Source organism: Ambystoma mexicanum, chromosome 10, assembly GCF_040938575.1.
Source record: "Ambystoma mexicanum isolate Mex_15411 chromosome 10, UKY_AmexF1_1, whole genome shotgun sequence".
Lineage (NCBI taxonomy): Eukaryota > Metazoa > Chordata > Amphibia > Caudata > Ambystomatidae > Ambystoma > Ambystoma mexicanum.
In genome coordinates, this window is record NC_090932.1 from 1,655,728,624 (window position 1) to 1,655,755,137 (window position 26,514).

The 26,514-nt window shown below is 48.9% G+C and overlaps 1 protein-coding gene across 3 annotated transcripts in view; it reads right to left on the reverse strand.

Annotated features, from left to right (window-relative positions):
• The window catches only part of SFSWAP (splicing factor SWAP), a 964,816-nt gene that overhangs the window by 850,728 nt on the left and 87,574 nt on the right, over positions 1-26,514 (reverse strand). The window lies entirely within an intron of this gene.

The following is a 26,514-nucleotide window of genomic DNA, read 5'->3' on the forward strand; positions in this document are numbered from 1 at the left end:
TGCGCCAGGCTCCTTGTACACTTTCTGGTACAAAATGCAGCATCCAAGAATGGCGGCATAGATGAGATGGAAAAGATAATTTCGAACATAGGCCCAAATTGCTTGCAGCCGCTTACTGATACCACTGGCCCAGCACAATAGTTTTGAACACATCTTGCTCCAGTCACATACACAAAGAGAGAGAAACGGGGATTAGAGGCAAGAGTAATGAAGTATGAACTGTTTCTCTAGTCTCGGTTTAAGGCACAACAAATAGATTCCAGCAGTTCAGGATACCAACTGGGAAAATGGTGGTGCAATGTCCATCTCTTCGTGAAGTTCCTTGTAGCTCGTACTGCCATTGAAAGATAAATCATCGCTAGAGACACTGTGCACAGTAGAGAAGACCTTACATTGGGTTGTGCACAAATAAAGCGTTCACAAGATGTGACCAATCAACCTAAAATGGCATTCCCAGCCATCTAAGCACCATTACTAAATCGGGACGAATAACCATGAACCAGGAGCCAGAGAAAACTGGCTCAGGAACAGACAGGTAAATGCTATACTGAAATCCATTTGGGAGGACTGGCTCCAGGTGCCGCTGGGATCAGTTCTCAGATACCTTCTCAATGCTAGTAGGAAATGTATGCCTATGTGAACATCACAAGTTCTGTTGAGGGCAAGGGAGTGAAACATAGGATGCATGATCCCGAAACAGTATTAGTTGATACGTAAGGGGAGTACAGGGGGTTAGGGGGCACAAAACAACCGAGGAGAGGAACTAAAGATAAAACAGGAGAGCAATCCAATGGGAGGACCTCAGTAACTACACATGACCGAGTGGGTAAAGGAAACACATTATTTGAAGTAAAAGGTAGAGACTGAGACAGATTAGTGTGTGAGGCATTCTGGAGAATCGTGTCCTACTCTGGAGAGCACGTGGGGAGACGTTTTTTAATGTTAATTGTTTGCACGGCTTGGGTTTCAGTCCTCGTTTAAATACAGTACTGTGTCAATATCTGGAGACCACATGTCCAGATGAATTTTAAAAAGGGTCATCTGAAAAAAAGACTCCTTATGCAGAGTATGGGCCAAACCAGAAGTTCTATACAGAAAGTGAACAATGTATTCATGTACAAAGTGAAAAAAGTAGAAAATGAGGTGTTTTAATCCCAGAAGGGAATCCATACCGCACGGAAAGCTACATCGTAAACGGCAGAGCACAAAGAACATGAGGCTACAATATGGGAATGGAGGAACAAGGCTCAAAGGTAACATTACAACTTGATAGGACAGCCACCAGCAGAAGGTTAAAGCAGCGTAGAATGCAAAAACCAATCCCTGATGGGATTGGCCAAGCTACAGTCCAGACATTCTGCCAGGTTCTGGACAGCATCCGCCCAAATCATTCTAGCCAAAAACCCACTGCACGAGCTAATGCAGAAAAAGCTCAAGGTCATATGACGGAGCCGGAAAGAAACATGGAAGAAAGAACACATTTTCAAGGAAGGGAATATTGGGTTTAACAATTGTAGTAGCGATGTGGCTAGCGGAAACCTCTGGCATAAAGACGAGCCCGTACATTATCCAGTGGTCTGCAGTGAACGGGCGCCACCCTGCATTTAGCAACACAAGAGGGCAGCATGCATGCAGAAAAAAACAGCAATACGTTTTCAAATATCAAGAACTGAGGGCTTTAATCATTATATATTGTGACACCCCTTTAATTTTACTGTCGCATTTCATGAAGCAGCAGCAGAAAACCAATTCATTAAGAGCCCCGAGCCTAGCAGCCGTGGCGCTTCTGTCAGGAGTGCTTCATTTGCTATGGCACCCCTCTTTCCTTCCGGGTACACCTGCCAAACTGCAGGACCATCCAGCGCTTTCCAAGCCACACCAATGCCATTCTGCACCGAGCACTGCTAGTCGAAAAAGGCCCTATGCATCTTCTAGCCGCAAGCGTTGTGGCCTGATTGAGGAACCATTTTGCGAACCAATCAATCAAGGCATCCCATTCCAGGAAGGCTAGGTTCACCTATTGAACATGCACACTCCATGGAGCAGGTGGCATTTCTATTATTCAATGCATGATGCGTGTAGGGATGACGTTTTCAAGTCCGCATACATACGTAGGTGTCTGACGTATGTACGCATTATCCAAGAGTTTCCCAATAAAAGGGACACCGCTCTCAAGCAATCTTATCGGCAGGTAAAGCGCCAAGGCTGGGGAAATGTAAGCAACTCTCTCGATCTTTAAAGACAGAGAATATCACAGCCTTCTAGGAGAATCCAACTGTCCACAATGTAAGCAGTACACAGTGTTCAGGAAGAGCAGAGAATGTTGGTTGAGTGATTTGGAGGAGTGTTCTGCATCGTGGCATCTCTGCCTCTAGGGGGGGCTCGTCAGACCTACCAGGGTGGTCAGCCATCAGCAGAGATTACCCTAATCAGTACTTCATCTTCCCCTGCACAAATCTCCGTTTCAGAAACATGGGCTACCATTCCTAGAGTGCACCTGCAAGATATCTGGAAACCCCAGCACCCCAATCCAGAAACGTTTTGGCGCTGGTTTCACAGTGACTGGAAGGAGAGATTTCAATGGACCGCAACTCAGAACATCATGGCAATTACTGGTTTTGTTTCTATACAAAAAGCCCTGGAGTTGGTCAGCACTGGCGCCTCTCCCAAAGTATATGCAAGGGACTCCCACTGACCACATCTGTGACTGCTACTGTGCCGCCCAATCAAATCGCTCCAACCTGTCTTTTCTCCCCGCTAGCACTGCTTAAAGCCGACACACCCTCAAGCTCCCAGTTTGTGCATTGAACTCTGAACCTTGTGCAGCCGATGCCAGTTTGGAATCATTCTCTGCTTTGAGGGCCATTCTACATTGTGCCCTGCCCAAGAACGACCCCTGTTCCAATATCTACAGCCTTGCCAGCTCAGTCCTCATCTTCACCTTTCCATGTGCAGTTCTAGCTCCCAGCCACGACTGCAGTGTCCCTCGAGCGTTTAGACTTACTTGTACAGTTCCCCTTCGGTTTCTTTCACTGCTCTCTGCTCTTCCTTCTCTTGCTCCATCATGTCGATTTAGTCTCAAGCTTTATGCCCTGTGTTTACCTTGCTTCCTTTTGTACCTTTTCCATTCATTCTAGTCCGGTGTTCCATAGTTTGTTTCTAGTCCAGTTTGCCTGTCTGCTTATGTTACCTAGATTCAGTTACCTTGTACCAGTTCCCTGCTCACTTACCTTGTGCCAGTTCATGTCCCCAGTTACTGTGTACCAGCTCCTTGCTACAGTTTTCTGCATCCATAGTTCTTGCTTTTCTGTTCTGAATTCTTGTTTCCTCTTTGGGGCGCTTAGGGTCTAGTTAGTGTTTCATGGTGTCTGCACCCGTGCCAGTGTATTCCTTTGTTCAGAGATTGGCTCCTATACCATTGGAGGGAATCTCTAGTTTTTCCTTTGGATCAACCCACTTGCAAGTCCAAAATGTACTTAATTTAACAGTGTGCTATCGCTGCATGTTCTGGTTGGACCCACAGAGTCTTGTCTCGCTTAAGTACATACCCGGTTTGTGCCTTACTGTCAAGATATAGAAGTCAATGTTTCTGCCCCCTTCCATGCGTCAGCTTGGTGTGGTGCCTGTAAGAGTAACTTGCACAGATGCATAGAGCCCCTCTCATTTCTTTGGGTAGTCTCAAGTCCTACCTGTGTAAAGCCAGAGAGGGATTCCTCAAGGTTTGTCCAGTACATGTTCACCATCGCCCTGGTCCATTGTTATTTTCTCTGGTCTGTTCGTCCTTGTTTGGACTCCTGTTGCATGTGCTTGCCTGTCACTTTATATCAGCATAGCTTTCGCAAACCTACCCAGGGTGTCTTGTGCATCTCCTGACATGCACGTATGTCAGCTTGGGCTGAGCATTGACTAGGCGCCCTGTGGGTGTCTCCTGGGTCATCATTACTTAAGACTAATAAGAACATTTTAGCAACTAACTGGAAGACTAAGCCTTGTGTACATGTGCCCAAGACTGCCACCGCAAGTATAATCTTTTTATCAGCACCTCACAGAGCTTCCGTGCGAGAAGGTGCCGATACACATTTCACATTCTTATATTTCAGAGAAACCTACCCAGCATCTGGATGATTTTGCCAAAACGTTACTCTGAGGAAGACCTGATGATGCCTATAGGGATATACTCAATGTTCTTGTTAGATTTGTACATTCGTTTTTACTGACATGCATAGCTTAATTACAGGTATAATCGCACACCTGCTATGGCACCATTACGCAGAAGGCTTGTCCTTACTGCATGTGATGGCTTTTCATTTAATTTTAACACTTGGACGAGTACCTCCCATAAGAATTTCGCCAAGATTTATAATATTGTTTTACAGGCAGACACTGCACACCTTCTTTTGATGGAGCCATTGAGCAGCCATGAGTACGGCAAGTGTTCCTCTTAGCTACAGGTAGGTTTTGTCCCCCTGGTCTTGAGATCTCAATAATGACCTGCTATAACAGAAATTAGTTTTATCTTGTAAACAGTATAAATTGTGATTCTTACATACTATATGGTCACCATTATTTTTCTAGGTACAAGAATTCTTATTGCAAGACAGGTAGGATACAGTTTACTTGTCGAGTTATCTTTTATTTGATACCTTACTTTTTTGTTAAGTTTGTACACAAGAGGGTCACAGAGTTGGTTTTTATTATGTATTTGTAGAACGTGCCGAGAGGATTGGCTCTCTGGACCGAAATGCATCGGCAATAATCGCTGCATTGAAAATAAAGGAAGAGCAGTGCTAGGGAGAATTATATTTCGGTGCCAATTCCCTTTAACCTTAGAGACCCCCAGCTATTATACTGGACTCTGGACTTTTTCATTTTTACTCCCGACTGAGTAGGACCTTTTTCTCCCTCACGTGTTTTCCTGACCATGATTTTCTATGTTCCTTACTTTTTATGGTGTCTGGTAAACTCCATAGGCATCTGCTTTTTGCATTGTGACATAGCACCTTCTGTGTAGTGCCACTGAGAAGTCCCTTGGACTACTCTAAATGTTGAAGTACATTTTCTTGGGTGAACTACTGTTCAAGAATAGTAAGATGACCCCAGTCTTACTTATCTTTACTTTATGAGTCCAGTACTCACCACCCTTTGTGGAGTGCTGGGGGGGAAGGGGTTTACATAGTAATTCCTTTAACCCATTCCTCATGTAACATTGTTACACTAACTTACTTGAATGCCTGGTGGCAGTGGTGTCTTTTACTACCTAGTGACATGCATCTGCAGACTGATACCTCAGCTGCAGTGCTGCACCCAAGGGTGACCAAGAGCAGAGTCGACCACTGGAGGACAACATCCGAAGCAGAATACTAGAGAAGACGCCAGTAGCACCCCGCTGGACTGCTAAGTGCCTGGTGAAGCCATGCAGCTGGGCTGACCCAGTTTCCGAATAGACAGGGAAGACCCGCACAGGACGACTTCCTTCCTTAGGCTTGTGGGGCCAACTAGCCTCAAGATAAAACTATTTTGGCGCACCTCCCGCTTTGCTGCGACTTTCCAAGGCTTCAGAAGCCCAATTCCTGGGGTACCGTGACCACTTACGAGTGCACCGAAGTCCAAATCCAGCCAGATCTTTGTGGGCATCCTGAGGACCCTGCAGAAGCAAGAAATCTGCGTCCATAGTCCACTCACCAGAGTCCAGGACTGAAGGATCAAGGAAATCCTAACCTGAGCTTTTTGTTCCATCTTTGGCGCTGAGAAAAAGGCGCCAAAACCACAGAGACACTGAATCGACAGACATCCATTGCTGCCGAGATCCTCCCTCTCGAGTGCTGCCGCAGGAACCTGCCAGACGTCCTCCCTTTCAAGGACGAGCAACAAGGGTCTACTGCATTGCATCATGAAGTGAACCAGCTGGACCAACTTGTTAATTTTTTGAATTATTTGTTGCAGTTGGGAAACCAATTTTTCAAATATTAAACCTTCAACAATACAGTGAATCAACAAATTGCAAAATTCATACAACATGACTATTTAAGACACATTTTCTAAGAAGAGCATCATAACTGACTTTACCCATTGACTTTGGCTGACCTGGCTCCCTAAATGCCTCCTTCTGAACATATTGGCTTTGGAAGGGAATAGTTTCTTACCTGTAACTCCATTTCTCCAGCATTTGTATCTTTCATGGATTCACATGCTTAGAATATTCCCCGTCGTCAGACTGGGACCCCTCGGTACACATATATAGCCTTTTCCTATAGGAAAACTTTCGACACTTGTGTGTCCTATATACGTCCTTTTAGGACCCGCCTACGCATGCTCCGTAGGCCGTCCCAGTATAAGAGGCCCGTCCCTGCGGTTCCCCTTCAGATTTCGGCCCCTCCAAAGTAGGAAGGGTTAAACTCATCAAATACATTGCATTCCGGGGAGGTTTGGCGGGCGCATGTGAATCCATGAAAGATACCAATGCTGGAGAAATGGAGTTACAGGTAAGAAACTATTCCCTTCTCCAGCATTGGATCTTTCATGGATTCACATGCTTAGAATAGATTGTATAGCAATAACACTTGAGACGGCAGTGAGAATGTAATGTAATATACCCTCACCATACTACACAATGCATATGTACAGTAGGAATAAGTTAACTCATAACCTTACCCACATAAAGCATACCGTCATCAAAAGGTAGAAAACAGATTCTCCACAGCATGGAGCTTACCTTACTGAAACAGATGGCGCAGGACAGCTCTTCCCATCTGCACCTCGTCCGCATGCTGCCTGGCAAGGCAGTAGTGGCGGGTAAACGTGTGGGGAACTGGCCATGCCGCAGCCTGGCATATGTCCGTCAGCGGAATTCCTGCCCATAAAGCTGCTGAGGAGGACATTGATCTTGTAGAATGGGCTCTAGGATGTCCTTGCAGTGGCCTTCCGGCCGTGAGTGACAAAACGCAATCGTCGATGAGACCCATCGAGCCAATCCCTGTTTAGAGATTGCTTTTCCTCTCGTCGACGGACCATATGCGATGAACAGTTGTCGAGTAGACCTGCGTTCCTGTGTACGATGTAGGTAAAATTTCAGAGCCCTCTTAACGTCCAGGGTATGAAGAGCTTTTTCTGCTGTCGATGATGGTGTCGCGAAGAAAGTAGGGAGAACAATGGACGAGTGTTTTTGATACACTGTCGGAACTTTTGGGACGAACGTAGGATTAGTTGTCAGGACCACCTTGTCCTTAAAGAATCTTAGGTATGGCGGGTCTACGACCAGCGCTTGCAGTTCCGAGATTCTCCTAGCTGATGTGATAGCAATCAAGAATGCCAGCTTCCACGATATGAATTTTATGTTGGACGTGGCCATAGGCTCAAAAGGCGGTTTCATTAAGCCTGCCAACACTGTGTTGAGACTCCAAGTTGGGGGGAAACGTTTTACCGGGGGAAAAATTCAAAATAAACCCCTCATGAAGTGTTTCACAAGTCTGTCGCTAAATAGAGACAACCGCTTCTTCCTCGTGAACCTTGAGATGGCCGCCAGGTGCACCTTTATCGATGTGAAGGATAACCCCCTCTCCGCCAAGAGGAGCAGGTAAGGTAGAACTTGTTCCGGCGTCACCAACAACGATTGTAGGCCTTGTTGTCCTCGACACGATTCACAGAATCTCTGCCACTTATAGGAGTAAGATTTATTTGTAGAAGGGGCTCGGGCCGCCTGCAGAATTTTTTGGCAATCCTCCGCAACGTTTAAAGCACCGAACTCCGAAAAGTCAGGAGCCAGGCTGTAAGGTTGAGACTGTCCGGGTCGTGATGCCACACCGTGCTTTGTCCTGGGATAGTAGGTTCGGGACTCTCGGAAACGCTATGGGATGTTCCAGCGACAGGTGAAGCAGGTCGGAGAACCACGGTTGCCTCAGCCAGTGTGGTGCCACTAGAATTACCCGGCAATTGTATCTGTGTATCCACTGAATTGTCCTCCGTATGAGGGGGAGCGGGGGAAAAGCATAAAGGAACATGTCCGTCCATGGGAAGGAGAATGCCCCCCCCATGGAACCCTCTTGAGGCCATCTGCTTGCGAATTGCTCGCATTTCTTGTCGTCTTTGGTCGCGAAGGCGTCCAGAGGGGGGTGACCCCATTTCTGGAACACTTTCATCAGGTGAACTGTGTCCATTTCCCACTCGTGTATTTGGGCCATGCTTCTGCTGAGGGAGTCTGCTTGGGAGTTCCTCACTCCTGGAAGGTGATAAGCCACAATGGAAATTTCGTGCTTTAATGCCCAATGCCATGTTTTCTGGGCTTCTATGGAAAGAGTTCTTGATCGCGTCCCTCCTTGTTTCCTCAGATAAAACATGGCTGTTGTATTGTCGGTCAGTATTCGTACTCGCGAGCCCTTGATGTGTGGTAGGAATGCCTTCAAGGCCCATCGTACTGCTCTGAGTTCTAACACGTTTATGTGTAGGAGTGACTCCGTTGGAGACCAGCGACCCTGCGTTTGGAGAGCACCCATGTGAGCTCCCCATCCGGTTAGGGATGCATCCGTGACTATGGTTCGCTGAAACTCTGGCTCCTGTAGGGGTACGCCGTTGTTCAGATTGTGGAAGCTCTGCCACCACTGGAGGGTCCGAAGCAACTTGTCGTCGTCGATGGTTATCTTGTCTGACCACGATCCTTGAGCCTGCGTCCATCGGTCCGCGAGGAATTCCTGGACTGGCCTCATGAATAGGTGACAGTTTTCCACCAGATGGATGCAGGATGCAATGGCCCCTAGGACCGAAACGTATTTTCTCACTGAGATCTTGGTGTATCGCCGTAGTCGGCATGCTTGTTGAGTCTTGAGGTTCTGTCGAGAGAAGGTTTCACTAGCCCTAACTGGGTCTCAAACTGTGCCCCCAGGAATACCAGCAATCTCGATGGCTGCAGAGAGGATTTTTCGAAGTTTATGGCGAATCCCAGCTGTTGTAGAAGCTGCATGGTGGCTTGTAAACTTGTGTTGGTCGACGCTGAGTAGGATCCCCTTACCAGCCAGTCGTCGAGGTATGGGTATACATGGTGGCCTTGCTTCCTTAGCCAGGCCGCTACTGGAGCCAAGCATTTCGTGAACATTCTGGGGGAGGTCTTGAGCCCAAAAGGAAGAACCATGAATTGGTAGTGAGTCCGCCCTATTACAAATCTTAGGAATTTCCTGTGTTTCCGACACATTGGAATATGGAAATACGCCTCCTGTAAATCCAGGGACGATAGAAAATCCCCCTCTTGAACGGCGCGGATCACTTCCTGCACAGTGAGCATCTTGAATTTTAGGCTCTCAAAGATTTGTTGAGATCGCGCAAGTCTAAAATGGGACGCCATTTGCCGTTCGGCTTTTTTATGACGAAATATCTTGAGTAGACTCCTTGACCTCTCTGTGATGTTGGAACTAATTCTATCACGCCCTTTGCTAACATGAGTGTTACCTCTTGTTGCAGTATCTTCAGATGGGAATGAGCGGTGAACGCAGGTGGAATTTGCGGAGGGCTGTGTTTGAATTGTAGAGAGTGTCCGTTTCTTATAGTATCCAGCACCCATTGATCCGTCGTTATTCGTCCCCATTTGTCGACATATGCTGAAACTCTTCCCCCCAGAACGGTGTGTTGTATGTCACTGCTGATCTTTATTTTGCTCGTCTCTCGACGACGACGGATATGATGGTCTTTTTCTGGAAGTCTGGAAGTTCCGGCGACGGTTTGCCGTTTGGGAGGCACGTCTGTATCCCTGGGAGGGGTAAGCTGATCTGCCAAAGGATCTGTCTCCAGATGCAGAGAATCTTGAATTACCTGAAGCCCCTCTAAAGGGACGAAAAGATTTGTAGTTTCTGCCACTCTGGAGGGCACCCAATGAACGTGCCGTGTCCGAGTCCTCTTTCATTCCCTTTAGGGCTTCGTCCACCTTCTCACCGAACAGAAGGTCTCCCTCAAAGGGCATATCTAAAACTTTGTATTGTACTTCTGGCCTGAAATAGGTACACTTAAGCCATGACGGTCGACGTAATACGACCCCATTATTGACTTGCTTGAAGCCTGCTCAGAGAGGTCCACCGCAATGTTTATTGCGTGATTTGAGGCTTCCTCACCTTCTCGGACGAGTAACATCGCTGCCTTCCCATGCTCTTCCGGAAGATGATCAAGCAACGGAGCTAGCCTGTGCCACATCTCCCTATCGTATCTGGCAACAATTGCCAGAGAGTTTGCGGCCTTTACTGTGGTCGCTCCCACGGATAGCACTTTTTTGCCAAAGGCATCTTGGCGTCTCGCTTCGTTCTCCGGAGGAGTCGTGCACTTGTGCTGGGCCTTCGCCTTCCTCGCCGCTGCCGCCGACACCACCGAGTCTGGCGTTGGTTGGGAGAATAAACACTTGGGGGTAGACTCTGGAGCCTTAAACTTTTTTTCCAGGCGTCCTTTCACTGCCGGCTCTGAAAACGGGTGACACATTGTCTGCAACCCCTCCTTCCATACATGGTCTAGTATTGGTATCGAGAACGGAACAAGTTACTTACCTGTAACTGTTGTTCTCCAGCATGGGTCTGGCATGGATTCACATGCTCATGAATATTCCCCGTCGTCAGGCTGGGAATCCTCGGTAAAGAAAAAACCAGTATCAGTTTCGTTTCTGATCTGTCTTTCGTAGTAATAACCAATCACTGGTCTCTGCGTCATACTGACCACAGCCAATGACTGCCCTCTACCTAAGCACCGCCTCTGGCAGCCATCTTCAGATTTGGAAGCACGTGAAGTGGCAGTATGACCAAGTGAAGAGCCGCAGAGGGGTAGGCGGGAGGGTTCGCATGTGAATCCATGCCAGACCCATGCTGGAGAACAACAGTTACAGGTAAGTAACTTGTTCCTTCTCCAGCATGGGGTCTGGCATGGATTCACATGCTCATGAATAAAGAATACATAGCAGTACACACATGCACAACCACGGGAGGTGGCAAAGGCTCAACATTAAGCATCACATCAACTCAACATTAAGCATCTTACCTCCTCACCAGGCTCACCTCAGGCGAACAGGTTGCGCAGCACTGCTTGGCCGACCCTGGACTCCTCCCTGGAATCCCGGTCGACGCAGTAGAATTTCGTGAAGGTGTGCGTCGACCTCCACGTAGCAGCCCTGCATATGTCCAGCAGGGGCACACCAGATAGGAACGCCGTGGTAGCCGCGATCGCTCTGGTGGAATGGGCTCTCGGACGGCCAGGCAGCGGTCGGTTTGCCAACCGGTGACAGCACATGATACAGCCGGAGAGCCATCTGGAGATGGAAGCCTTCGAGAGAGCCTTCCCCTGATTGACAGGTCCAAAGTTCACAAAGAGTTGTGACGTCTTCCGAAAACCCTTCGTGCGGTCCACGTAGAACTTCAGCGCTCTAGCTACATCCAGCGAGTGCAAAGTCCTCTCAGCCGGCGACGAAGGCGACGGGAAGAACACAGGCAACACCAAGGGTTCGTTGAGATGGAAGTCCGACGGTACCTTGGGCATGAAGGAGGGGTGCGTCCTGAGCACTACCCTCGTGTCGTGGAAAGTCAAGTACGGGGCCTTGCAGGAAAGGGCCTGGATCTCTCCCACTCGTCGTGCGGAGGTGATGGCCACAAGAAAAGCTGTTTTCCACGATAGAAACTTCAACGGGGCCGAGTGCAGAGGCTCGAACGGAGGTCCCATGAGCTTGGTCAGCACCACGTTGAGCTCCCACGCCGGGGCCGGAGCCTTCACCGGCGGGAACGATCTGAACAGTCCCTTCATGAACTCTTTCACCAGACGATGAGACCACAAGGACGTCCGGCCCGTGGTTCTGGTGTATCGGGAGATCGCAGCAAGATGAATCTTGATGGACGCATGTGCCAGACCAGCTTTGGCCAGCGTCAGCAGGTACGGCAGTACTTGGGGAGCCGTAATCCGTAGAGGGTTAATCTTCTGTGCGTGGCACCAGACAGAGAACCTCTTCCATTTGTGTCCATAGCATTTAAGAGTCGAGGACGCCCTGGCCTTTGCAAGAACCTCTCTGCAATCGGCCGGTATGTCGTATCCTCCAAACTCTAGTGCTGCAGGAGCCAGGCCTGCAAGTTCAGCGACTTCGGGTCGTGGTGGAGGATGGCGCCTCCTTCCCTGGAGAGTAGATCCGCGTCCGCCGGCAGCTTGATCGGCGGGGACGCTGACAAGTCCAGAAGGTCCGGGAACCATATCTGCCTCGGCCACGCAGGTGCGACGAGGATCATCCTGCACCGTGACCTCTTGAGCTGGTTGACGAGCCGGATTAGCAGAGGCAAGGGAGGGAACGCGTAGAGGAACAGGCCCTCCCAGGGGAACGAGAAAGCATCGCCCATGCTCCTCGTCTGGGGAAACCTGCTGGCGAACCTCCGGCACTTGGCGTTCGTCGCCGTCGCGAACAGGTCGATCTGGGGTGTGCCCCACCGTCTGAAGAGGCGATCCACCAGATCCTGCCGTAGTTCCCACTCGTGGCACGAGCGCAGCTCCCTGCTGAGTGAGTCGGCGATGGTGTTTTTTATCCCTGCCAGATGAAACGGCACCAGAAAAATCCCTTGGGCGACGGCCCAATGCCACAGGTCCTGCGCCTCCTTGGACAGCGCTGGGGACCTGGTTCCGCCCTGTTTCCTGATGTAAAACATGGTGGTGGTGTTGTCGGTGAAGATCCTCACCACCTTGCCCTTGAGGGACGGAAGGAAGGACCTGAGGGCCCAAAACACTGCACGGAGCTCCAGGACGTTGATATGTAGGGACTTCTCCGTCGGGAGCCAGAGTCCCCTTGCGTGCAGATTTTCGGTGTGCGCTCCCCACCCTTCCAGGGAGCCATCCGTGGTCACAGTCTCCTGGTGGGCTGGGGTCTGGAAGTCCATGCCCGCCGTCAGATGCGCGCGGGTGCCCCACCACCGTATCGCTCGTCGGAAACTCTCGTCGAGCTTGATCCTTTCCTCGAAGCTGCCCGTCGTCTGGATCCAGCGCGCATCCAGGAATTCTTGCAACGGGCGCATCCGGAGCCTGCACATGGGAATGAGGTAGATGCAGGAAGACATCATCCCGAGGAGGGACTTGATGGACCTCACTTTGGCCGCGTCGGCCACCAACATCCGTTGCACCTTGCCCAAGATGGTCCTGGTCCTCTCCTCCGACGGGGAGGCCAGAAGGGACACTGTGTCGAGCCTCGCTCCCAGAAACAGTGCGACTTGCGCGGGCACCAGGTGGGATTTGGCGTAGTTCACGGAGAATCCCAGGTCCGTGAGGAGTTGGACGGTCCTTGCCGTGTGGACCACGGCGAGCTCCCTCGTCTTGGCGCGGATGAGCCAGTCGTCCAGGTAGGGGTAGACGTGGATCCCCTCGCGGCGCAGCTGCGCCGCCACCGGTGCAAGGCACTTGGTGAATACCCTGGGTGCCGACCGTAGTCCGAAGGGAAGGGCTTTGAACTGGTAATGACGCCCTTGGACCACGAATCTGAGGAATTTGCGGTGCCCCTTTAGGATGGGAATGTGGAAGTAGGCATCCTCCAAATCCAACGACGATAGGAAGTCTCCTTCCTCCAGCTGACCCAGGACGTGCTGGAGGGTGACCATCCGGAACTTCTGCGCCTTGATGAACTTGTTCAGACGTCGCAGGTCCAGGATGGGGCGCCATCCTCCCGTCTTCTTCTTCACGAGGAAGTATCTCGAGTAGACTCCGGAGCCCCGAAGCCTCTTTGGGACGAGTTCGATGGCGCCCTTTCTGAGCATCGCCTTTACCTCCAGGAGAAGTTGAGGGACGTGAAGTTCTTTCCTGGCCACGGGGGGGACGCGCGGGCACCTTCTTTGAAACTCGAGCGCGTGGCCCCGGGCCAGGGCGTCCAGCACCCAACGGTCGGTGGAGATGGACTCCCACACGCTGACGAAGCCCGCCAGCCGGCCTCCCACCGGGGTGCTTCGGTGGGGACCCGACCCCAAGGCCGGTTCAATCCTGCTTGGACGCGGCCTTGCCGCCTTGACCTCCTTGGCGACGACGGCGGGGTCCGCTAGACTTGCCTCGTCCTCTGTAGGCCTCTTGCGACGACGAGCGGGCCGCTTGACGGTAGGAAGCGAAACCGCCGCCGGAACCTTTGGAGGCGCCCTTGCCTCCGCCGCTCCGAAAGGGCGTCCGTCGTTGCAGGACTCCAAGGGCCCGGGCCGTCTCAGTATCCGCCTTGATGGCCTGAAGGGAATCGTCCACTGTCTTCCCAAACAGGTTGTTCCCGTCGAAGGGCATGTCCAGGACTCTGGTCTGGACGTCCTGCCGGAAGTCCGTAGCTTTGAGCCATCCACGACGTCGAAGGCAAACGCCGTTGCCCAGCTGGCGGAATCCAGTGTCGGCGATGTCCGTCGCCACGGTGATGGCGTGGTCCGAGGCCACCTCACCTTCCTGCAGGATCTCAAGGGCCTCCGCCCTCTTGTCGTCCGGCAGAAAATCCAGCAGAGGAGCCATCTTGTACCAGAGCTCCCTGTCGTAGCGGGCCACGATAGCCAAGGCGTTGGCCGCTTTAATCGTCGTCGCTGCCGACGAGATGACTCTACGCCCCATAGTATCCAATTTCTTTCCCTCGCCGTCCGGCGGGGAAGTCGATGTGGAGGCCGCACCCCCCCCTCGCTTTCTTCCTGGCTGCCGCGGAGACGACGGAGTCCGGGGTAGGCTGCGCCCGGAGGCATAGGGGGGCCGTGTCCGGGACCCGGTACTTTTTCTCGTACCGGTCTCTTCTAGCTGGCGTCGTGGAAGGGTTCTTGAGGAGGGAAAGGCCCTCATCCCAAATGTCGTCCAACAGAGGCACTGCGAGGACCGTCTTCCTCTTGGCCTCGCGCCGCTGATAAAGGAAGCCTTCCTTTTTCTTCTCCTCAGGGCAGAGTTGGAAAAGCTCGGAAGCCCTGGAGATCATGGAGTGGAAAGATCCGATCTCGTCGGGCGGAGAGGCCCTGGTGGGAGGCGACGACGGAAAATCCTCGTCGTATGCCTCGTCGTCCGTACCCGTCGCTGCCGTGTCAGTCCCCGTATCATCCCCTCGGGTGGACGGGGAGGAGGGCTGGAAGGGGCGCGACGGTTGAAAAGGAGGTGGTGGATGGATCCTTCTTTTCTTGGTAGGGGGAACACCAGAAGGTCCCGGTTCTGGATCCCCCGACGGGAGAGGTTCCTCCGTCGGTAACGGTAGCCTCGTCCTTATCTCGGAGCATAAGGACTGTATGGCCAACAAAATGGCCGCCGAGTTGTCTTGCGGCGCTGGCAGAGGGGAATCCGACGGGCGAGCAGGGGCCCCGTCGGTCTCCTCGACGATGTCGTCGTCGTCACCTGCGTCGGGGTCCATTCCGACGGGCTGGCCTTCTTCCACGCCTAGGCCGTGGCTTAAGACCTCGATCAGTTCCTCTTCTGAGGTTGAGGCCGACTCTACGACGACGCCCTGCCCCCCCTTCTTCCCCACGGAGGGTTTCACGGGGGTCCTATCGATGGGCACAAAGGAAGACTCCCTCCGAGGAGGCAGGGAGATTCTGGGCCCTGAGGTCGCCACCACTGGTGCAGCCACCACAGGCTGAGCCAGGGCCGCCGCGACCGTTTCGATAGAGGGCTTGGCCGGATGGATCAAGGCCTTCACCACCTTAGGTGCGCTCACCGCCTTATCCTTGAGGGAGGGGGCACTGCCACGCTCCTCCTCTGCCTTAGAGCTCGACCGGGGCCTCTCCAGGAGCTTCGCCGGGTGCTCGGCCTTCCTCTTACCCGACCCAGAGCGTTGGCTCGTGGTTGATGGTGCCGGGGAGGGTGCGCCCTGCCTGGCGCCCGCAGAGCCCGACCGTTCGGCGCTCCCGGTGCCAGCGGACTCGCGGTGCTTGGCCTTATGTTGGGCCCCCGTCGCCGGGGCGCCCTCAAAGGTCTTAGAAGACCGCTCGGATTTCTTCTTCTTCTCGCCAGACGGGCTCTTACCCTCCAGCCAGTTGGCGAGACGTTGATGGCGGTCCTTCATGGTCCGTTCCGACATGTTGCCGCAAAACGCACAGTCCTTCTCCACGTGCGTCTTGTCCTCATGAAGGCAGTAAAGGCAGAAAGAGTGTTCGTCCTCCTTGAAGACGTTCTGCAGCTGGCATCCAGGGCAGACCCTGAACAGCTTTCCGGGCGTCGAGCTTCCCTTCTCCTGGGCCATCTCCGAGACAGGGCCTGAGAAGCTTCTGGAGTCCTCCGAAGTGTAGCTCGACGAAATCTTCACCCTTGAGGGGCACAGATGAATCCGACACGGGTCCCCGTTGATCGGATGTAGGATCGGTGGAGCTTGAGGCTCTTTTAACCGAAAGAATCGAAGTTTTTTGTAAAAAGCGCGAAAAATTAGCACTAACGCTCGAGAGCAATAGCACGAGGATCCCAACACATGAACGTGCGGTAAAAATCTGAAGATGGCTGCCAGAGGCGGTGCTTAGGTAGAGGGCAGTCATTGGCTGTGGTCAGTATGACGCAGAGACCAGTGATTGGTTATTACTACGAAAGACAGATCAGAAACGAAACTGATACTGGTTTTTTCTTTACCGAGGATTCCCAGCCTGACGACGGGGAATATTCATGAGCATGTGAATCCATGCCAGACCCCATGCTGGAGAAACAGACCTCCTTCTCTTACCCATGTGGTCGAACAAAAAAAACAGTCCTTTTTCTGTTCTTCCTGGGACAAACCAAATTCTTTGCATGCCTTCTCCATCATAGAATGGAATGAGGCAATGTCGTCCGGAGGGGACGGGTGAGCTGGGCTTCTAGGGGTTTCCAACTCCACCTCTGACTCCCAGGTTGGATCCCTGGAGGGGGATGATGAGATATCCGACATGGCTCCCCTGTCAGACTCCGAATCTGGCAGCTTACCTTCCTCCTGTGCCAGTGCGGAGATTGGCGTGCGTAGGTTGACGGGACGGGCCCGGCTCGTCGATGGGTGACTGCGGCAGGCTTGCCTGAGGTAGTCTCTGGTCCAACGACTAACAACGATTGAAGCGTGGACAGAATTTCCAACGACAAAACAGATTGAGGATTGAGAAGAGGGGCAGATACTGGTATAACAGATCCCCTCGTCGACGACTTGTCAGCCACTCGTAGCCCTAGGTCTGCTGGGCCAGCTATTCTCTTATTCTCGTCCTCCGAGGACAGCAACACAGCCTGTTCTTGTAGTAAAGTATCCGGGGGGGTCGGATCAAAAACTTCAGGCCTCCTGTAGAACCCCTGTCGACGAGGCCATCGTCGACGTCGTCGTCGGTGGGACGGTGGATGCCACCTGCGTAAGTGGCAGGGTGGAGGCCGATGACTGGGCAGCCGTCGACGACGGTGACTTAGCAGGTGGTTTTGGCGGTCCTGCCTTTTCCACACTTGGCTTGCTTTTACTCGACTCGTGGTCGATCTATGATGATCGCCCGAGGAGGATTTCCTTTCCTTTGATGAAGATGATTTCTTTGACGAGGAGTCTCTAGTTGAGTGGCTTCCAGACGACTCTTTTTCCGGCGGTCGAGATTTCTTTGCCGGTGGTTCCGACGAGGTAGCGCGGCGTGATGTTTTCGCCGATTGTGTGGAGCCTACCTCCGAAGGGGGGTATGCCCCCGCTCCCTCATTCAGCCATGCCACCAGTCGTCGACTGCGGTCTTTGAGGGTTTTTTGAGAAAACCCTTTGCATATGTCGCAGTTATCCGCCGACTGATGAGGGTGGAGGCAATATATACAATCCATATGTCCGTCCCCCTCGTAAACTTTTTTCAAGCCGCACGTCGCGCATGGGCGGAACAGGGCTTTTCCTGACACGGAGGACATTTTCTGTACTCAAATTCCAGCAACGCAACCTTGTACAAAATAGTAAGACACGCGAGGAGATCCCACTACTTTGGAGACGGTTGAAATCTGAAGGGGAACAGCGGGGGCGGGCCTCATACTGGTTCGCCCTACGGAGCATGCGTAGGCGGGTCCTAAAAGGACGTAGATCGGACACAAAAGTGTCGAAAGTTTTCCTATAGGAAAAGGCTATATATGTGTACCGAGGGGTCCCAGTCTGACGACGGGGAATATTCTAAGCATGTGAATCCATGAAAGATCCAATGCTGGAGAAGTGCTTGTTCCCTTGCAGGTTTTAAATGTTGAACACTGTAATGGTGGGATAATTGACCACCTGCATCCCTTTGGGAAGGTCTAACTGTTCTTATGACCCATCAGTCAGTCTTCTCTGCTCTAGCCCTAACCTTGGATACTTGCATTTACTGATTTCATTGTACAGCTCTACAGCCCACATTATCCCCCCTAAAATAAGCCTGATTCTCAGTCTCACTACCAACTTGTGTAGTACAGGCCTATATTAAAAAGGTGGGTTAGCTAGTACCGAGAGAAAAGTCTTGTGTAGTCCCACACCAGTTGGACTGCACTCATTCTTACCTAACGAGCACCATTTAAAGAATTATGACAACATTGTTTTTTCTTGTCCTATTGTACGGATCATTTAACTCTACCGATTATGCAGTATTCACTACACCTCAGGTGTCCCCAGGTCTGGTGAAGGTTATCACCAGACATTCTTTTTCACTATTGGGAGCAATGACATTGTTGACACCAGACAGGACCTCCCGTAGGGGTCCAAGTTGACGTTCACGTTGGCATTCTAATCAAGAGAGATTGAGCACCACAGTAATCAGATGTAGCGACTAGTGTGTCTGGATTAGAAAAGCATGTGTATCCTGCACGGAGGAGGTCTGGATTAAATTGGCTTGGACTCAGCCCTAAGTCCTTCAGTTGTCACAGCATGATGCATATTGTATCACACTTTACTATGTTTTAACTGGAATACCTCAAAATGACTCTTCAGCTCTGTTCTCCGGGAGTTATGGAATACCTCAAGGGGTTATAAATGCACCTATTTAAAACCCAAAATATTGATTTTATAGCATTTTTAAAACATGTATTTCTTTTGACTATACACAAGTAAATTAAAAAAAAAAGTGTAGTTTTAGCCACACATTACTGCGATCGCAATAATGATTTGATGAACAAGAGCGAAAATGAGTTCCATCATCTGGCATCAATAAGTAATCATGCGCCACATCTGGAGAACGAAGCACAAGAACATGACCTCCTTCTACGTGAGAAGCAACCAATAACATTGTCCATTTAGAATACATAAAGTTTTACGTGCTGTGCCCCAATAGCCTGCATGCTACACTTAGATTATCTAAAAGAAGAGCACATGGTCTAACGTTTCTTTGCAACACATTCATAAAACACAAGTTAATATGACCTGGGTCTATTTGTACACCACCAGTTCTGTGAAGTCAAAAGCAGCTTTTAACTCTTGAGGTCACGTCAAGTAAGCCAATCTTCGGAAAAAAAAAAGCTTCAAGCAATTTCCATACCTATATGGACTACAAGAATAAATCTTTATACAAACGTCAAATCATTAAAGCTTTGAATTGCTCCATTACCTATCAGAAGGGGTCCTCAGTCACATGGCCGACTTTAAAGTAAAACCAAAAAAAACGTTTGTAGTCACAAAATAAATAATAAAACCAGGCGGTATTCCCACTCTTAGGAAACGCTAAAATGAGGCACTAAAGTGCAACTAACTGATAATTCGCTTGGAAGAATGAATAGAGGTAGCAGAAGACAACTCTCCATCCTTTTGGGATCTGGTAGCACATGGTTCCAAGTTTCAAAAGGAATCGTCCGAGGGTCCCTATGGCTTTGCAGGAGCGAGGTTCTGGCACTTTGATTCACTTTATAACATTCCCTCTGTTAGGTAAACGGCAGGCTGCGCTGCCTAAAACATCTGCACATCCCTTCTTGGCTCCAGTTCAAGGCAAAGGATATAGAGAAAGCCACCTCATCATTAAAAGCTGCCAAACATTTAGGCCCAGATCTTTTACCATCTGAAGATTTTAATCACATTTCAGGATATTCTGCTCTTCTTAAGGGTATATTACATATTTTAAAGAAAAATCACTACCCAGAAAGAGTATATATAAGAAAGGCAACAAAACTTATCTGGTCAATTATAGAACAGCATTACTTGATAACCTAGCGAACATTTTTGGGAAGATTCTCTTTGAGACACTCCAAAACTGGGCAGAGGAAAATAATGTTCGGACCATGACATAGTTTGGTTTTAGCGCTGGTCCAAACACGGACCTGCAGACTTTGAATGTATATCGAATTGCAGCCAGATCCACGTTTACAAAGGACGAAAAATGTTGCGTCAATGGACCTGGATACAGCTTTTGACACTTGTCGAATCAGCTTGTGGAAGTCCTTGGCAAACTCGGGAGTTCCTTGTGACCTTTTCCGAATCACTGCAAGCCTTCATGGCTGCCACCCCGCTGTAGTTCAATTTGATATAGCGCGCATAGAGAGCCGTCCCATCAAGAGGTGTGAGACAAGGTTGTGTCCTAGCCCCTTTTGTTCAATTGCTTTACCAATTCACTTCATCTAATCCCTTGAGGGCTCACTGCTGAAGTGCCTCTCTGGAAGATTGTTATAATTGGAATCTTATGTGGATGACATTCTCCTAGCACAGACTCCCAACTCATCCCAAAAGCTGATAAACAGTGAGAATATATCAAAGTAAGGGGGATGCCAGTAAACCTGTGAAAATCTGTAGTTTTGGTATTCAGGAGTAAGGTGATGTGCAAAGTGAGGAACTGTGTGGATCATGGCATTTTAGTAGCTCCGTGAAGTGAATGAGGGAAATCATTTGATTTCGGAGTTGGTTTCTTAGGGAAATTGTTGCACACATTGAGAAACAACTCCCTAAAATAAAAAGAGCAGGAAAGATAATTTTCCTTTGAAGTCAAGTTTAAAGTTCGGCCAATGAAGATGATGCTCCATATATCCAAAGACAAGGCTAGATCTGGAGCACTGTATGGTATGTGTTGTATCTTGCTCCCCATCAAGATGTACCCTGGATCAGGAATTGACAAGGAGCAGGAACCAGGCTGACCCAGGTGAGTACCAACACACAGGATTCTGTATTCTCATAGATGCAGTTTATAAAGCTGGGAGAGGTGGTCTTGGGCATCTGCTCTGGTCCCTATCCATACTCCAAGTTCCCCAACCGTCAACTCTGGAACCCCCAGCCACCAAGCACTCCACATTCTACTAAGCATTCCAAAAGGACTAGCTTGCATATACAGTCATACAATTGCATTCAAGATAAAACAGTATGGCAGTATGGGGATTCCATAGTGTCTTCCCATAAAGAGCCAAGTCACCGTCACTTAGAAGACCAAGTAAATCTTGCACCTGTAGCTCCATTTCATAATGCAAGGACTCATTTTAAAACTGTGCTAACAAATGTACTTCTGGACAATTTGTTTAAACACAATAGGAGGGGTGGGGGGTAATCCTGAGGCTGAGAAATATGTACAATTCACACTTTCCTGCCACCTTTTTCTCGACCCCAGCCTTGAAAACAAGAATCCTCAGCAAGATCGAGAGCACTCTCAGAGGGCAGTAAACAAATCTTCAAACTTGGCTTGATCAGCTATTTCGTCCCTTAAGACCCCAGGCTTATTTGGCCTGAAATATATTTTTAAAAGGACATTTTATATTGACAGTTAGTTTTGAATTCCTCATGTGCAAGTTGTTTAAGACATCTGGCTTTGCTGATAGAAATGTGCATCGTCTTGCTTTCGATTTTCTTGGAATACAATCTGATGCAATGTTGACCAGCCTTTTCATGCTTATTAATGTCAGACTTGGATGTGTTCTGGGCCTCATCAACATTTGTTATGAAGACTGTACATTAGACAAAATAACAGAGGCCCAGTGAAGAATACGTTACACATGATTAGCAGAGCTCGCAAAATCTACTAGCCCATTTTCATTGGCAAGGAGATTTTAAGAAGGGCAAGTACAATTTGCATGGTACTCGACCTTGGTGGCGAGTATGGGAATGTTTGAAGCGTTTGACATTTACTGCAGGCAATTGTGCATGACTGTCCTTTGGGTATCAGCATTGCACCAAATGGTGGCATGCAGCATTTTACAGAAAGCTATAGTACATTTTTGGGCACCTGTCACCATGTGGTGAGTGCATTTATCTTAGGTAGAATATGAAAGTGACGAAACGCACCCTGCATGTCTAGTGGAATTTTTAAGAATGTGCAAAGCCCAATTAGATAAAACAATAAGGTAAGCTAATAGTTAACTGTCTTACTTTATTTATTCCCATGTAACACAAATTAGTAAAAGCCAACATTGTATTTAATGTGTTTATTCTTTTATTTTATAATTCCTTTTAGGAGTGTTAATAGGTATATTTATTTTCCGTGTATGGATACTTTTGCAAATTTCTAAAATAAAGCTTCCTTAATTCATTCCTTATTATTCAAGCAGGCACCACATATTAATTGCAAACTAAAAGAATTGCTGAATGCCGGCAGGTATGATTTTCTTTTACCAACTTTATTGCCAAAACAGGCACACCAGGACCATAACAAACAGCCACTGGCTAACTCGATAATAAACCATCCCTTTGTTTCACGAGCCTGCATGCCCAGCTAAGCTTGTGAAACAGGAACGTTCCACAAATGTAAACAACGCTACAAATCATTAAATGTCTCCCTAACCACACTCCTCCCCCCCCCTCCTTCCAAGATGACATCACTTCCACGCATAGCAGCAATCCTCTTAGGTCCAATAAATGTACTATCCACACACTTTTGTATAGCTCTGGGACGCTTCAACACCCAGTCTCCAACTTTCCACTCCCTACTTTTCACACACTCTCCTGTCAAATGACTATTGATATTGTGCCCCTGCTTGATAAGTCTCATAACAGCATCTCTATCCACCACAACTGCCCCTGCCAATCCTAGCCAACCTGGGTAGAGCCTAGTTCCTGGCTCCTTACCCTTGAGTGACACGAAAGAGGACACCTTTGTGAAGGAATGAGGAGTAGTCAAATAACTCCACATCATGTGGTCTAGTACATCTCTCCACAGCTGCCCAGTATGCATCGCAAGCTGAATACCTCCCCTGATATACCTATTGACCCTCTCAACCAATCCATTGGCCCTGGGATGATAAGAGTGCTATCCTGAGTTTAATGCCATAACCCTCTAAAAACTATGTCCTCATAAATTGGGAAACAAACTGAACACCATTGTCAGACACCAACTCTGAAGGACAACCCTCCCTAAGGAATACTTTTTCTAAGAAAGAAACCAAATCTCTAGCCATCACTTCCCTGGTTGCTTACTACTCCACCCAATTGGAATGAAAATCTACAAGGACTGAATCCGTCACCCAAACCTGCCACAGGTCCCAAAAAATCCACAGCCAGTTTCTGCCACAGTTGAACTGGAACTGTATTGGGAATCAATAGTGCCTCACGCACAACCTTATTTTTGTTACAGTATTGGCACAAATTACAATTCTTTACAATCTCCTCGCCATCCTGTACATTCTGGGCCACCAGCAACTATGTCCCAATCTCCTCTTGGTAGCCCCCTCACCCAGATGACCTTATGTGCCAGTTCTAACAAAGCCATCCTCACACCTTCTGAGGGAACAAGCACCTCCCTCTTCTTCTCAGTCTGCTTCCTACCATACTTAGCTCTTCTCTGACTTCCCACCAGGTCTCAAACTTCGAGAACCTTCTTGTCAGGCCACCCATCAACAGTCTACAATTTAGCAAGCCTAAAATCCTCATCTACAAGCTCAATCTGTTCCCATTCCCCGCGGTCCACACTGAACAGCTCGAAAACACATTCTTCACATTCCTGAGCTTGTACTGGTTGGCCCCGTTCCACAGGTATTCTTGACAGAATCTGCTACCAGGTTTTTCCTTCCCGGCAGGTAGCTCACATTGAAATTGTACAACTGAAGACCAAGACCCCATCTGCTTATCCTTGGAGATCCGACAGCCCATCTGCCACTATCAAACAACTGCACCAAGGGTTTGTGGTCTGATCTCACGATGAACCTCCTTCTCCATAGAAAATATTTTAAATGATTAACAGCCCAGAACATGGCCAGTGCTTCTCGCTCTATTACAGAATAATTCTCCTCAGCTCCTTTGAGGGTCCTAGAGGCAAACGCAATAACTCTCTACCTTATTGGCATCATAATGTATTAGAGTGGCACCTAATCCCAACATGCTGGCATCAACAACCAGCACAGTTATTAGCATCAAATTTCCCAATTGAATGAGCTTGTACAATTCCCCCTCATCTTACAGAATGCCTTCTCACACTGTGTGGACCACTGAAATTTCACACCCTCTCTCAGTAAAGCTCTCAGCTGAGTGGATATGCTAGCCAAGTCCTTTACGAACCTATGGTAATACTCTGCTAAGCCCAGAAACAATCTACCCCGATTCTTGTCCGAAGGACATGGAGCCATCTCGATAGCATCCACGAGGCTCAATTTAGGTCCGATACCTTGATTCTACACCACATGACGTAAGTATTCAACGCTAACCACAGACAGTTTACACTTACTCCTTCTTACTGTTAGACCTGCATCCCCCAGCCTTGACAGCACAAATCTCAACACTTCATGTTTCTCACAGGATTCTGAAAATACCAAGATATCATCTTGGAAAATTATCACAATGGGAACATCATCCATCACTGTCTCCATCGCTCTCTGAAAGACCGCAGCCGCCGATGCCAGACCGAACGGCATTCTACAATAACTAAACGTTCCATAAGTGGTGATAAAATGACAATCCTCTGAAAGTGGAACCTGGTGATAAGCTTGTGACAAGTCAATCACTGAAAAAATACTTGCCTTGCTCAACGTAGCCAGCTTCTCACTTATTATAGGTAAAGAATCACGATCTACCAGGATGTTCCTGTTGAGATCCCTCAAGTCCACACATACTTATGTCACCACTGGACTTTGTCGCTATGGAGACAGCCACTCCGATCCTTCAACCCTTTCTATGATGCCCCTCTGAAGTAAAGATTCAGTCTCTGCTTGGGCCTCGTCTTTAAGATTCTGGGGAACAGGTCTGACTTTGTGCACTCGAGACCGCATCTTTCCTTAGCTTGATTTCGTGCTCAAAACCTTTCAACCTTCCAAGGTCCTCTGAAAACATACTTGGGAACTGTTATGTTATAGGAATAAGGCGATGACTTCAATAATATCGTTGAAGGTCTTTATTAAATCAAATATCCAATAACGACCCCCGGCAGGAGGCTGTGCAACTGTCCTCCCTGGCTTAGTGATTCAACTCTCCCTCTGGAACACAGAACCTGTGAGGATGCAGAATCTGTGTTGCAATGTATCCGTGGTGATAGAATACAGATATATCATGTTATGTTGAGGCACACAACAATCTACATTCTGTATGATGACCACTATGATGAACGCCATAATTATTAATGTCCATAACAGGTGCCTATCCTAACAGGAACTCTTTCTCCCAACGATCCCTCACTTCTGCAATTGTAACCAGGAACTCAGCATTGGGTTGTATGCGTATGTCCAACTTCTGCTCGCTCCACCCTAAGATCAATGATCCTTCTCTGGTAACAAAGATCTCAGCTTCACAACTCCTGCCCTTAAACTTGATGGTGGCAGAATACTTCCCCCAACAGGTCTATCTTGACGTTGCATGTGCGTAAGGTTCAATGTCAGGCTGTTTCAAATGCCCCATCCTCCCATTAATGCAGTTTTCAAAATGTCTGTCTAGACCCAATTGTCCACGGCAACAACTGTCCACCTTCATAGCGACTACCCTGCTATTTACCATAATCAATGGGCCCCTTTTCTCCATTGGACACGTTGCCAATTTCCAGAATATTCTTCGCTTGTGCACGTTGAATTTCCACAGCACTTTCTTCCTGCTCAGGGCCCCTTCCACTTGCCTCAATACTTTCTACTGAAGTGTTCTCTGTGCAAACTCTGGCAAAATGTCCCTTTTTGCACTTGAGACAATTGGCATTACGGGCAAAACAGATTTGAAGAAACATGACGACTGCTGCACTTCAGACCTTTACCAGGACTGAACTTCTTGCCACTTCTGATCGCTGCAACTTCACTAAATAGTTTTCTGGCCTCATACTCCCCATATACTTGGAAGTATGCTTCATACCTCTCATCACTGATTGTTCAAGAGGCAGATCCTTCAACAGTAGCTTTTCTTGTACCCTACTGTTTGTACATCGTACGAGCTGGTCACGTATGAGAGAATCAGCCAAAGGCCCAAACTCACATGAATGGCTCAAGGTTCTTAGTGCAGCAATGCAAGTTTCAACCGGTTCATGAAGCTCTTGAGCCCTTTGGAAAATGTACGTCTCTCGAACAGGACTTTCTTTCTTGGCTCAAAATGCAGTTGTAATTTCCTCACTGCTACAGAGAATTGGTGTTCATCCCCTTGTCCTACCTCTGTAGGTTCTGGCAACCCAGCAAAGACACTGCGACGTTCTGTTCCCAAGTTGTGTAATAAAACTGCTTCCTTTGTTGCTGGTTCAAATTTCCCCCCCCCCCCGCCATGGCAATTAAGTATGTGTCGAATAGTTTCTTCCACGTGTCCCATTTGAGGTTAGAGGTGCC